This window comes from Bombus vancouverensis, unplaced genomic scaffold (genome assembly GCF_051014615.1).
Source record: "Bombus vancouverensis nearcticus unplaced genomic scaffold, iyBomVanc1_principal scaffold0022, whole genome shotgun sequence".
Taxonomy (NCBI): domain Eukaryota; kingdom Metazoa; phylum Arthropoda; class Insecta; order Hymenoptera; family Apidae; genus Bombus; species Bombus vancouverensis.
Genome location: NW_027468913.1, coordinates 944,632 through 955,463, shown reverse-complemented (window position 1 = coordinate 955,463; position 10,832 = coordinate 944,632). Strand labels below are relative to the sequence as shown.

The 10,832-nt window shown below is 35.2% G+C and overlaps 1 protein-coding gene across 5 annotated transcripts in view; it reads left to right on the top strand.

Annotated features, from left to right (window-relative positions):
• The first annotated feature begins 4,245 nt into the window (after positions 1 to 4,245).
• LOC143302388 (uncharacterized) overlaps positions 4,246 to 10,832 on the top strand; it is a 32,660-nt gene continuing 26,073 nt past the window's right edge. For all 5 annotated transcript variants that reach the window (XR_013060786.1, XR_013060783.1, XM_076626429.1 and 2 more), the window contains exon 1: positions 4,246 to 4,582. The gene's annotated coding sequence lies outside the window, so the exon portion shown is untranslated. The remainder of the gene's footprint in view (positions 4,583 to 10,832) is intronic.

Below are 10,832 nucleotides of genomic sequence, written 5' to 3'. Positions count from 1 at the left end.
GATTAAGCTAGGTTGGCCTATGTGCGTCAAATGTACATAATCTGTCGTAACATAAAAATGTATTCGATGAATTTGATCCAAGCTTTTTACTACTTTACTCATATTTCTCTGTCGCTAACGTAATACGTCAGAGTCAGAGGAGGACGAAGTAAGGCCGAGCCCTTATAATCGTAGTATTATATGTACACGTACATTGTATCGTGTTTAACGCGTTTTAACACAGTTAAAATTCATTTCCTCGGAGACGTATCTTAACATCCTCTCTTTTTTTTTTTTATGACACTCTTCTTTTTCATCCTTGTGACGTAATTGGATTTGATTATAGAGCAATTTTAATGTTTTAATGTTTAATCTTTTAATGTTTCGAATGTTTTCAAATGTAATATTCCAATATAGATATAGATATATACACGCACAATTGGTACATTAACAGTGTTTGGTTACGCATCGCACCGATCCGTGGAAAGGACCTGGTTTTATTATTATTGCCGCGTTACAAGTGGTACTCGTATTGCTGAGCGCGATGCCGGGCGCATCGTAAAACTGCTACAGGCCTCGAGGAATCTTTCTCGGACCGTACTCCAGCGGAGGGAGTTTCTTCGACGGCGAGGACAGCCTTCGTCTACCCTCGTTAACGGACGATCATCGCTCGGAAGCAGTTGATCGTTGCTATCAAACACGCGTTCTAGCCACGGAAAGCTGTCTGTAATCATCTTATCGTATACGCCTATTTTCTACCTTTCGTCTACAGCGCTTCTAAACTTGCTAACTGGACGCCTGTTTCTGACAGTGTGCGCGGAATCTTGTCGCAACGGAAAACGTCCTTTTGCTCCAGTCTGTCTCGTATCGACCACCGACCACCGACCACCGACCAGCTGACGCCGATACATCACAACGCATATTGAAAATTTATTCAAATCCACGCACTCGCGTATTTCATCGTCCATCTCCGCTTAAAAAATGTACAGGTGAATTTTTTTACATTTGCTCAGACGATTAACTCCTTCAAAAAACTATATTACATTGTATTCTGTATCGTTAGTTTTTTTCCATATACGTATAAATAATCTTCTTCGCGAAAACCACTGAAAATAATCTGAAAATGTTATTCTCACGAAACTTTTCTCTTAGTAAATTCGTCGATGAATTTGTCGAATCTTTCCGTTCTCTCCGATCTCAATGTATTTTTTTCATATGCTGTAAAACTCGACATTTTTCTATTACAATCAATTTTCTGTTTTCTATTGTGTCTATTACGATCAGTTGAATATTCGCATGTAAGAAAATGTTCTCTTCGATAATTTTATTTTTTCGATTTAGCACCAGTTTCTTCTCGATTCTCGTATTTTTATAAAATGATTTCTAATCGTCAATTTCACCGATTGCACAACGATTGTTTACATAAACAAAACCAACAAAATTGTACATATACGAAAAGATACGTAGTTCAAGGTAAATGTTGAACTTTCATCTATACATATTTTATAAAGAATTGCTGAAAGTCTGAAAAATCCGCTCTCGTAAATCTATAAAATTTCAAATACTCTTCAAATACTTTCGCAACCCTGCCTAGATTAATTTATTTCCTTTTTCTCTTTCCTAATATTTATACACCTTTCGTGCTTCGGTTATAATCGCTTAAAGGAAAACGATCGGTTCGATATGATCGTGACGAGTGGAAAGGGCTGGCTCACGTTTCCTGAAACGCGTTTAAACGGGTTCAAATCAAACGCATTCCGCGACTTTTTTGCCACACCGCACCGTCGAGAATTATAGATGCCAATCGCTGTCAAGCGGAGCTAAAGGAAAATGCTTTGGCGACCCCGGTCAGTCTCGAGCGTTGAACTATGATCATTTACGTTTACCTGACTTATATGCCACTATCAGCCGAGTCTTATAATAATAATTGTCCGCGTTCTTTCCTCTAATTTATCTGACATTAACGTACAAAGAATAAATTCCCGTCTTATTTTCCAGATTCGTGACGACATTCAACGGGTTTTCGGAAGATAGACGAAAAGAATTTTAACAAAAACCATTAATTATAATAGCGATTGCACAATTTCACAGAAGAAATATTAGTTTCCCTATTGATCTATCGATACACTTTAATTTAACGAACTTTCATGTCAAACATTAGATTCGATTTAATCGTTCAAGTCGAACCGTAATTAATAACACTAAATATAATCCAGCTAATGGTTTATTCGCGCCAGTAGCAAAACAATCATTTTCTCTAATTAAAACACCTTGTTTCTCTACAAAATCCCATACAATCATTTCTGTACAATTTATTTAATATTGCGCCGCAATCTACTTGTCGAATGGAATCTAATTCATTTCAATTGTTATGAAATTTTTTTATTACTTTCTATACTTCGAGCTTGTCAAGTTTTACTGATTTACTTTAAATTAATAACTAGCGATATTACTAACAATTTAATTAAATTAATAACGCTAGAATCATTTTTTTGCAATCGGTAAAATAAGTTTTCCCCGACACTTGATTAACGCCGAATTCAATATCGTAATCGAACTCTAATATAATACTGTAATATCAGCGAAATTCGTTTTAACCTCGTTGTTCACTATTCACAGACTATTATATATTTTTTCATATTTTCTAATTATTTCCTATATCTCTATACCAAATAATAATGAGCGAAGAACAAGTACATTAAATTAACGAAATATTTCATAAATGCTAATTGACGTAATGAAATATACGTAATAAAACAATACGATATAACATATATACAATAATAATAATAATAATAATAATACTAATAATAACAACAACAGCAACAACAACAATAATGATAATAATAGTAGTAGTAATAATGATAATAATAATAATAATGGACGAATAAGTAAAATAAAATGTTCGAATCTCGTAACTAAAATACCTATGAAAAACATTGTGCACAAAATAAAATCGATCGATTTCGTTGATCAATCAGTCTGTGAATAAAATTTTAATTAATTGTAAAAAATCATGAAATACAACAGTAATTACTAGACTGCGGATTTTCATGAGTTTATAGAAAGTTTGAGAGTGCAGGATTTGAGAAGATAAAATACAAATAATATAAAAAAATATGTAAAACGTGCAGGGTGCGGTGCTTTCTACGATACTTGGTAGGCACAAAACAATTTTCTATCGAGGTTCTACCTTTTTTAACTATGTTCTCAAAAATGATAGACTGCATACTTAGTTGATTGCAAATCTACACTTATACCTTCCATATTCTTGCAAAGATCGACTTGTGTTTCTCTAACTTGTTCTATTCCACTAAAATCACAGGATAAACGATAACAAACCGGGTACACGTAATACTCTATTAGAAAATAAACGATGCATTATGACGAACCATGTGTTCGATCTACTAGCGAGATTTCGGTTAGATCAAGTTGCGCGTCCGCCATATTGAAATCCTGCTTCCGTGTAACGTTTCGGTTGTTTTGCACGTTCCTCGATTAAAATTACCCCAAAAATCGACTCTAAAGATTATCTCGCTATAACCTATCTAATAAATAATACGACTGTTTAGTAAGATATTCGGAGAGGTAAAATAAAAGGTATCGATTTACCAGTTATAATTAAATAGGTTATTCGTCGTATAAATCTGTACTAACATTGATAATCTAAAACGTTTTACAATCATTCTTTAAGTTGCTTCGATTATCGATGGATCAAAGTATTCTAAAAAAAGAACATCCTAAATAAGATAAGGTTTTCTTAACATTTATATAATTAATCTGTAATTTTTCCTTCGTTACTTAACAATTAAATTCTATTATAGCAATAGAAGTTAAGTTCAAGCGTTTAACATGTTTCTCCAACTAGTCTTTACGATTGTACCACTGATTATAATAAAAAAAGTTACGTTTAAACATATTTATGCTCAATGATTATTACGAGCTGTTACGTTTTATCTTATACCTTATCAGTCCACTTTAACGAACGTACCTGTAGATACACTCGATGAAACGCCGAATGGAGCAATTTCTGAAATTTCTTTTCTTTGGTGTCCATTTCTCGAGTATCGTTTCAAATCAATTTCGTGTAGAATCGCTCGCTATATGCATTATGTACATTGATACACACGTCCATCTGGTGGCAATGCACTGTACTACCGGCTGCTGGCTCGGAGCACCAGCGTAGAAAGAGAAAAAGAGAGAAAGAGAGACACAGGTACGAGACGAGCTTGTGGTGCGAGGTAGCCACCAGTCAACAGCGGAGACGGAGACGGAGAGTCCGAGGTAGCCCGTGACTGTAGCTGCCCGTGGCTCGTTGTAACGTGACGCGAAGGTGTGCCAAGCTCTTTCGCTTGCCTGTTACTTCGTCCGAAGACGCCCGATCGTACGTCTACCATAGTGTCGCGTATCGAAAGTGTCGGTAGTAGTGTTGTGATCTATTGGCCTGTCTGTCCTCGTGTGCTAGCCGAAAAAACTATACCAGCCGAGCCGTACATCATCGCGGAAAACTGTCAAGAGTGTTGTGTGATCTCAGACGCTGGCTTCAAACGCGAACGCTTACGGGCAATCTTCATCGCGATCGTAGGGTTGCACGAAACATAAGGTAAGTGTAGGATACGCGGAAGTGTATCGGAAGTGAAGGTAAAGTCGAAAATTACTTCGGTCGGTTACTCGAACGTTGCGCGTACAGAGATTATGTTTCCCGATGACCCCTCGACTCCCGCCTCCTTCTCCTCGTTATCCCCTTTCCCTTCGTCGGTCTCTTCTTCTCTCCTCTTTTACTCTACCCTTCTTCCACGTCTCGCCCTTCATTTCGCATTTCGCCTTATTTTTTCCCTGACAAACGTGTTCTTTCGCTTTAAGGGCATCACCGCAATTTTGGTAGGACGATATCCTAGCGACGCAGTGAATTTCGATCGCAGATCGATCGATTACCGATTTCGCGCATTCTCTCTCTCTCTCTTTCTCTCTCCCTATCTATCTATCTATCTATCTATCTATCTATCTATCTATCTATCTATCTATCTATCTATCTATCTATCTATCTATCCATCCATCCATCCATCCATCTATCTATCTATGTATCTACCTACCTATCTATCTGTCTGCCTATCTCTAACTATCTATCTCTCTCCGTCTCTCCCTTTTGTCTCTTCACGTCCTTTTCCTCTTTCTCTTTCTCGACCGCGAATGCACTCGCGAATGCACTCGACACGCACGTTCTCACACACCGACGTGTTCCGTTTCTTTCCTGCGAGACTGTGTCGTAGCCTTTCTCGTGGTAACGAGTTTCGTAACTTCCCTCGATACAAAAGTCACGAACTATCAGCTGTCAGCCTCCGTGTTTGTACCACCTGTCCTAGAGTCGATTATCCGCCTCTCCTTCCCTTTTATACTTTATACATCACAATTCTATCCCTTTTTACTCCGCTCTGTATATTAATCCATGGGACGGAATTGTTGACACAAAATTTTCATGATTCCGCGACTTTCGTCCGCGACAGAAGAACGAGAACGTGATATAGCCGCGTGTCTACGAACGGGGCGAAGTAATCGGAGCAGCAAGAGAGGCTAACCGAGTTGAACAGTCATGATATTTCGGCGCGCAGGCTTTCTGGCATGACGGCGTGACCGGTCTTGAGCCCCTCTGCGCTCCCCTCTTGCACTCTGCACCTCTATCCCCACCTCCCCGGGGTAATACACGATGCACAGTGCGGATCAGTGCTCCTTAACGCGAGATTCTTGTGGCTGAAGGTTTTCTTCTATCGCGCGCGCGCGCGCACGCTGACTTCTTTCTCTCGCAATGCGCTGTATATGGACGTTTCGTGTTCTAAGTGAATCCGTCAAGCCAAGAAGACGAGTTATCGAGCTCCAGTTCGACCTCTAACTCGTCTACGAAACCACTATGTTGACTCGTCGACGCTCGACACCTTTATGTGTTTAAAGATCGACATGGAAATTGGAATTCACCATCTCATGATGCAATTTGGTGACTTCTGTATGTGAAACGGAGCTATCGAATTCCAGCCCATGCTTGTCTACGCATCCACTTTGTTATTATGTCGTTATAGATGTTTAACGTCTTTATGCGTTTAAACAACTACAGAAAAATTCGAATTTCGAACGTTGGAAAAATTCGAACGTTGGAGATTCTAGTATGTGGAAAGAAGGATCGTCGTGGAATAAGTAACGAATAAAAATGTGCAGAGATCATTTAATTGAAATCATTTTCATTTAAATTTTTGGTTGTAGTAATGCAGAGAAAAAAAGTAAATATTGTTTTAATATAGGGGGAAAGTATTTGTAGAGTGCTAGCAATATTTTTAGTAGTTTTAGTTTTATCTATTTGTGGAACGCTTTTATTAGTACTAGTATGTCGTGTTTCGTTTTTCTTTTAATAAGGATATCACTTTTCACGTGTATGAAATCTTATGTGAGTCGGTTTAATCGCTCCGCGTGAGGTGATAAATGCATTCTCATCGAAATGTTATCCTAACGTTATCAAATCGAAGGTCGAACGCGAAATCTAGCGCGTAGTCAAGTTATCTTCGATCAAGGAACTTGAAACGAAAGTCTGACATTCTATGATCGTATTGGATTTTAATTAATGTTCGCTAATGGAATTTCTGTATTTATTACCAAATCGTATTTTGATATACCAGAATTATGAAAACTATATAGAACGATGCAAGAATTACACTGTTATGTAGACTAAAAATTATGTAAGAATAATTAGCTGTCCTGTTTAGGTTATACGATTCTTTCATCTCAATATCGATCTTTTTTACTTTCCTCCGACCTAAACTATAGTACTTCTCATTCCCCCCTTTCACGATGAAGTTTTTATAATGGGAAGTTACTCGAATTAATAAAACACTCCATTTACAAGAATTATTTCGAAAATGTAAACTATCGTTGAATCGAATCGATTTAATATATAGTGTATAGCGTACAATAATCTTGTTATGCCAGAGTTTATAGTTTCTTGCTAGTTCATATATATATATTTATTTATTTATTTGAGTTCGTGACAAGAGAGTATAGGCAATTAGAGGGATCAGTAATAGCATATATAGATATTTAGTATAGGAGAGATAAAGAACAAAGGAGTAAAAATAGGGCTGTAGACTGATGAAGAAATTGGAAAAGAAGAAGAAGGACAGTGCGAAGATAAAGTGCGTAGCTAATTAACTAGGTAAATTAGATAAAAAGGTAAAGATTTGTGCAATAAATAATAGATAGACGTATACACATAATGGTTAGTAGTTGGATAACGTTCGAATACGTTAGATTGAATAGACAATAGCAAAATAATAAAATAGCAAAATAGCAAAATAGCAAAATAAATGTAATAGCAAGATAAGGGTAAAATAAGGTTGTGCATTAAGATAAGCAGTAAAGAAAATAATTAGAAAACGAGTTCATCTTACGACATATGGTGTACAATCAAAGTTATACAACTTTCTCAAACAATTTAATAATGCTTTCTGTTCTACAAAATGTATGTTACTAATAATTCTTTACTGAAATTGTATCGTATCGCATCGCATCGTATCGCATCGCATCGCATCGTATCGTATCGTATCGTATCGTATCGTATCGTATCGTATCGTATCGTATCGTATCGTATTGTATAGTATTTCCTTATTACATCGAGGCTTGCGCATATTACAATCAATCATTTTTGAGTATGTACACGAGCACGCTGGATGTATTTTGTTTCTGCTTTAATTTATTCCTTGAAGCTAAATCAATCTTCGTATAATAAATTAAGAAGAATTCGTACAGTAAATTCATTCTTCTTATATTCTTTATCGAAATAATGAACTAAATTGAGAAAGACAAAGGAAAACGGTTGAGAGAATAGGGAGAAGAAGTAGAAGAACACGAGAAAATCACTGACTCGAGGCTGGCTGTTACAGAAAAAAGGAAACGGGATCGAATGAATGGGGCGTTAGCCTATAGCAGTATACGTGAGAATAGCGAACACAATCAGTAATGACGTTATTGATACAAATTTTAGCACCGACATACTTTCTTCTATATCTATCATGTCGCTTGTCATTTTTCAAAAATAATACAAGGTCGTTAACCTGAGTAAAGCATTGCGAAGATTTCAATTAGATGTCGCCGTTTGTTAAAAAGTTATTGTCACATTGAAAAGTTTATATTACAATTATTTGATATTTCGATACAGTAGGATCAATATACATATATACATATATACATTGATTATTATAATTGAATATAATAATATTATACTTTATCATATATATGATAACAGTGATGCAAATCGAATTTTAAGTTAATCAAGAATCAGCTTGTATTTCAATGTAAATAATGTGCGAAAAATGATGTACTTTCGTTTAAACATTTTTTAAATAATAAGTTTTTAACGAACGGCGACACTCGAACAAAAGCTTTGTAACACTGCTCGGGTTGATGACCTTGACGACATGTCAAAGAATCATGGACATGTTTTGCGAACATTTACCAATAATAATGATAAAAATTCGCTGCATTTATTTATATATCTATTATATATTTATATCTACCTAAGGTAGATAATTGCTTTACTAAGATTACAGGAATTACGGTTGTTTACGTACTACTGCCCATTTCGGAATTAGCCACGTTCGAGCATAGAATCATTGACAAATTTTCAAAGCCGATTTTCTCGAGAACGAAGCGTCACATAAGAAAACTTGTATTCTATATGTCCTTCTTATTTCTGCATAAAGAATCGCCTCGTGTTATTATCAATTATTATTAATCACGTTATTCGGCCGAATCCTCTGTCGTATATACATATATGTATGTATTTACATGTGACATGTGAAAATAAGAAAAATGTTAAAAATTTAAAATAAGAAAAATAAATTAGTCGTGGAATTTGTAACATGTGAATAAATGTCTAGCGAAATGAACTAGTAAATTGAAAGCAATCGTATTAATCGTATCGTTTGCATTTTCAATTGTTCAGATTAAATGTAAAATCATATAGGAAATCCAATAATAACGTCTATAAGTTGTCAAATGTTGCTCATCCACGATGTTTCACGCTGCGTATCTGAAATTTCATGGAAACGCGTATTGCTATCAGACATTCCGATTTTGCAATCGCCTCTTCCAAAGCCTGCAAATCACTTTCGAGGTCATCTCGCGGATTTGCAATGAACGAACGGTACGTATTTCCTAACCTAGAAAAATATTCTGTAAACACTCGGTCGATTAAAATTTCTTCCTTCGAAACTTCAAATTCTGGATACTAGATAGATGGGAAAAAAATAAAAATGTAATGGCAACTATTACGCGATACATGCGATAGAGATAGCCTAGCCTCGTTGTATGTATCTCGTGTTAACGTAACCTTTAAGCACCGACTTGAGAATATGGCAATGCAAGATAAAAGTAGAGTTACCGTTGGAAACATTACGAAAGTCATTTTCATTAAGAAGTTTCATACGATTCTTGTATCTATCTCTATATCTTAAAGTTTTAAGGTAACGAGTAGTTTCTCCGTTAATAGAATAGAAAATACAAGATACAGGTAAAATCTATCGACAGTGGCGGCGACGGGTCTGTCCACGACAGTGGTAATCGCAACTCGAGATTGCGCAAGTTCCTTCTCGATCTTATCGCGACCGCAAACTATATACTGTACATGTGTATACATTACACGTGCAATACGTATACGAATACGCGTACGCATACACGGACTGTCATGACTATATGTACAAATACATATGATCTACATACGTATGCGCGTATGTATGCACGTACAAGTAAACGAACGAACTAAGTAAATGTTATAAAGACTATGTTAAAGAGAAATTGGCATTAACAGAGAATGTTTTTTAAAATTATAACGTAACGTAGGATTGGATAAAATTTGGTAGGTATTTTCGGCGAGTATCAAAAAGGAGTGAGCAAACATTTTGTTATAAAGAGATTAAATGTTAAAATGTAAAATTAAATGTTGAAATAATTATTAAGTGGTAAATGAATGGAATTTCGAAGAAAAATTAAATTGTCAAATATTTATTTTAGATTAAGTCAATGTTTATAAGCCATCTTGTACAATTAAGGTTATTAAGAATATGTTAAACTTTTAAAACAACTCGACTCTTATTGTGATACACAGCTTATCCATTATACATTCTAAACGCACCTATCAACGCACATTTAAATACAACTAATTCGTAAATAATGATTTCTGATATAACTTGTTTGGTTTTAAAAAGCAATAGAAATACAAAGAAAAATAAGAAACAAAGACATCTATATTCGTATTATCCAAATATAAAGAGTCAATATATTGAAATTATTATGGAAAAGTTGATATCTTTTGTTTGGCTGAAAAATAGTTGTTGACAATACCGATATTACATATTATCTAGTCTCTGCGCATGCATGCATACGTTTTAAAGTTAATTATTTGAATAATTTCCTTCTAGTTGGAAATCTAGTTGGAAGAAAAATTTGCAAATGCCGTTACCGTTTGGTCAACGTAATAAAACGTAATAAAACGTAATAAAAATGATTAAAGTTCGTTATTATAATATCGAAATGTACAGGTTGTTTTGCAAAATTTTCTTATTAAAACTGAATATTATTTACATATAGAATATATACATACTATATAATATCGAAACGAATATTTCTTAATTAATCTTGGTCCTGTTTGTTTAAACGGTATTCGATATTTTTGTGAAAACGACGTAATTCCAGATACAGCTAACTTGAACGATGAGAAAGCGTGAAATACTTTAGATTCAAATATATAGCACAGCTGATATTTCAGAGTATTTGTCTTTGTTTATTTTGCGATTTTATCAGAGGTAGAAGGAGTA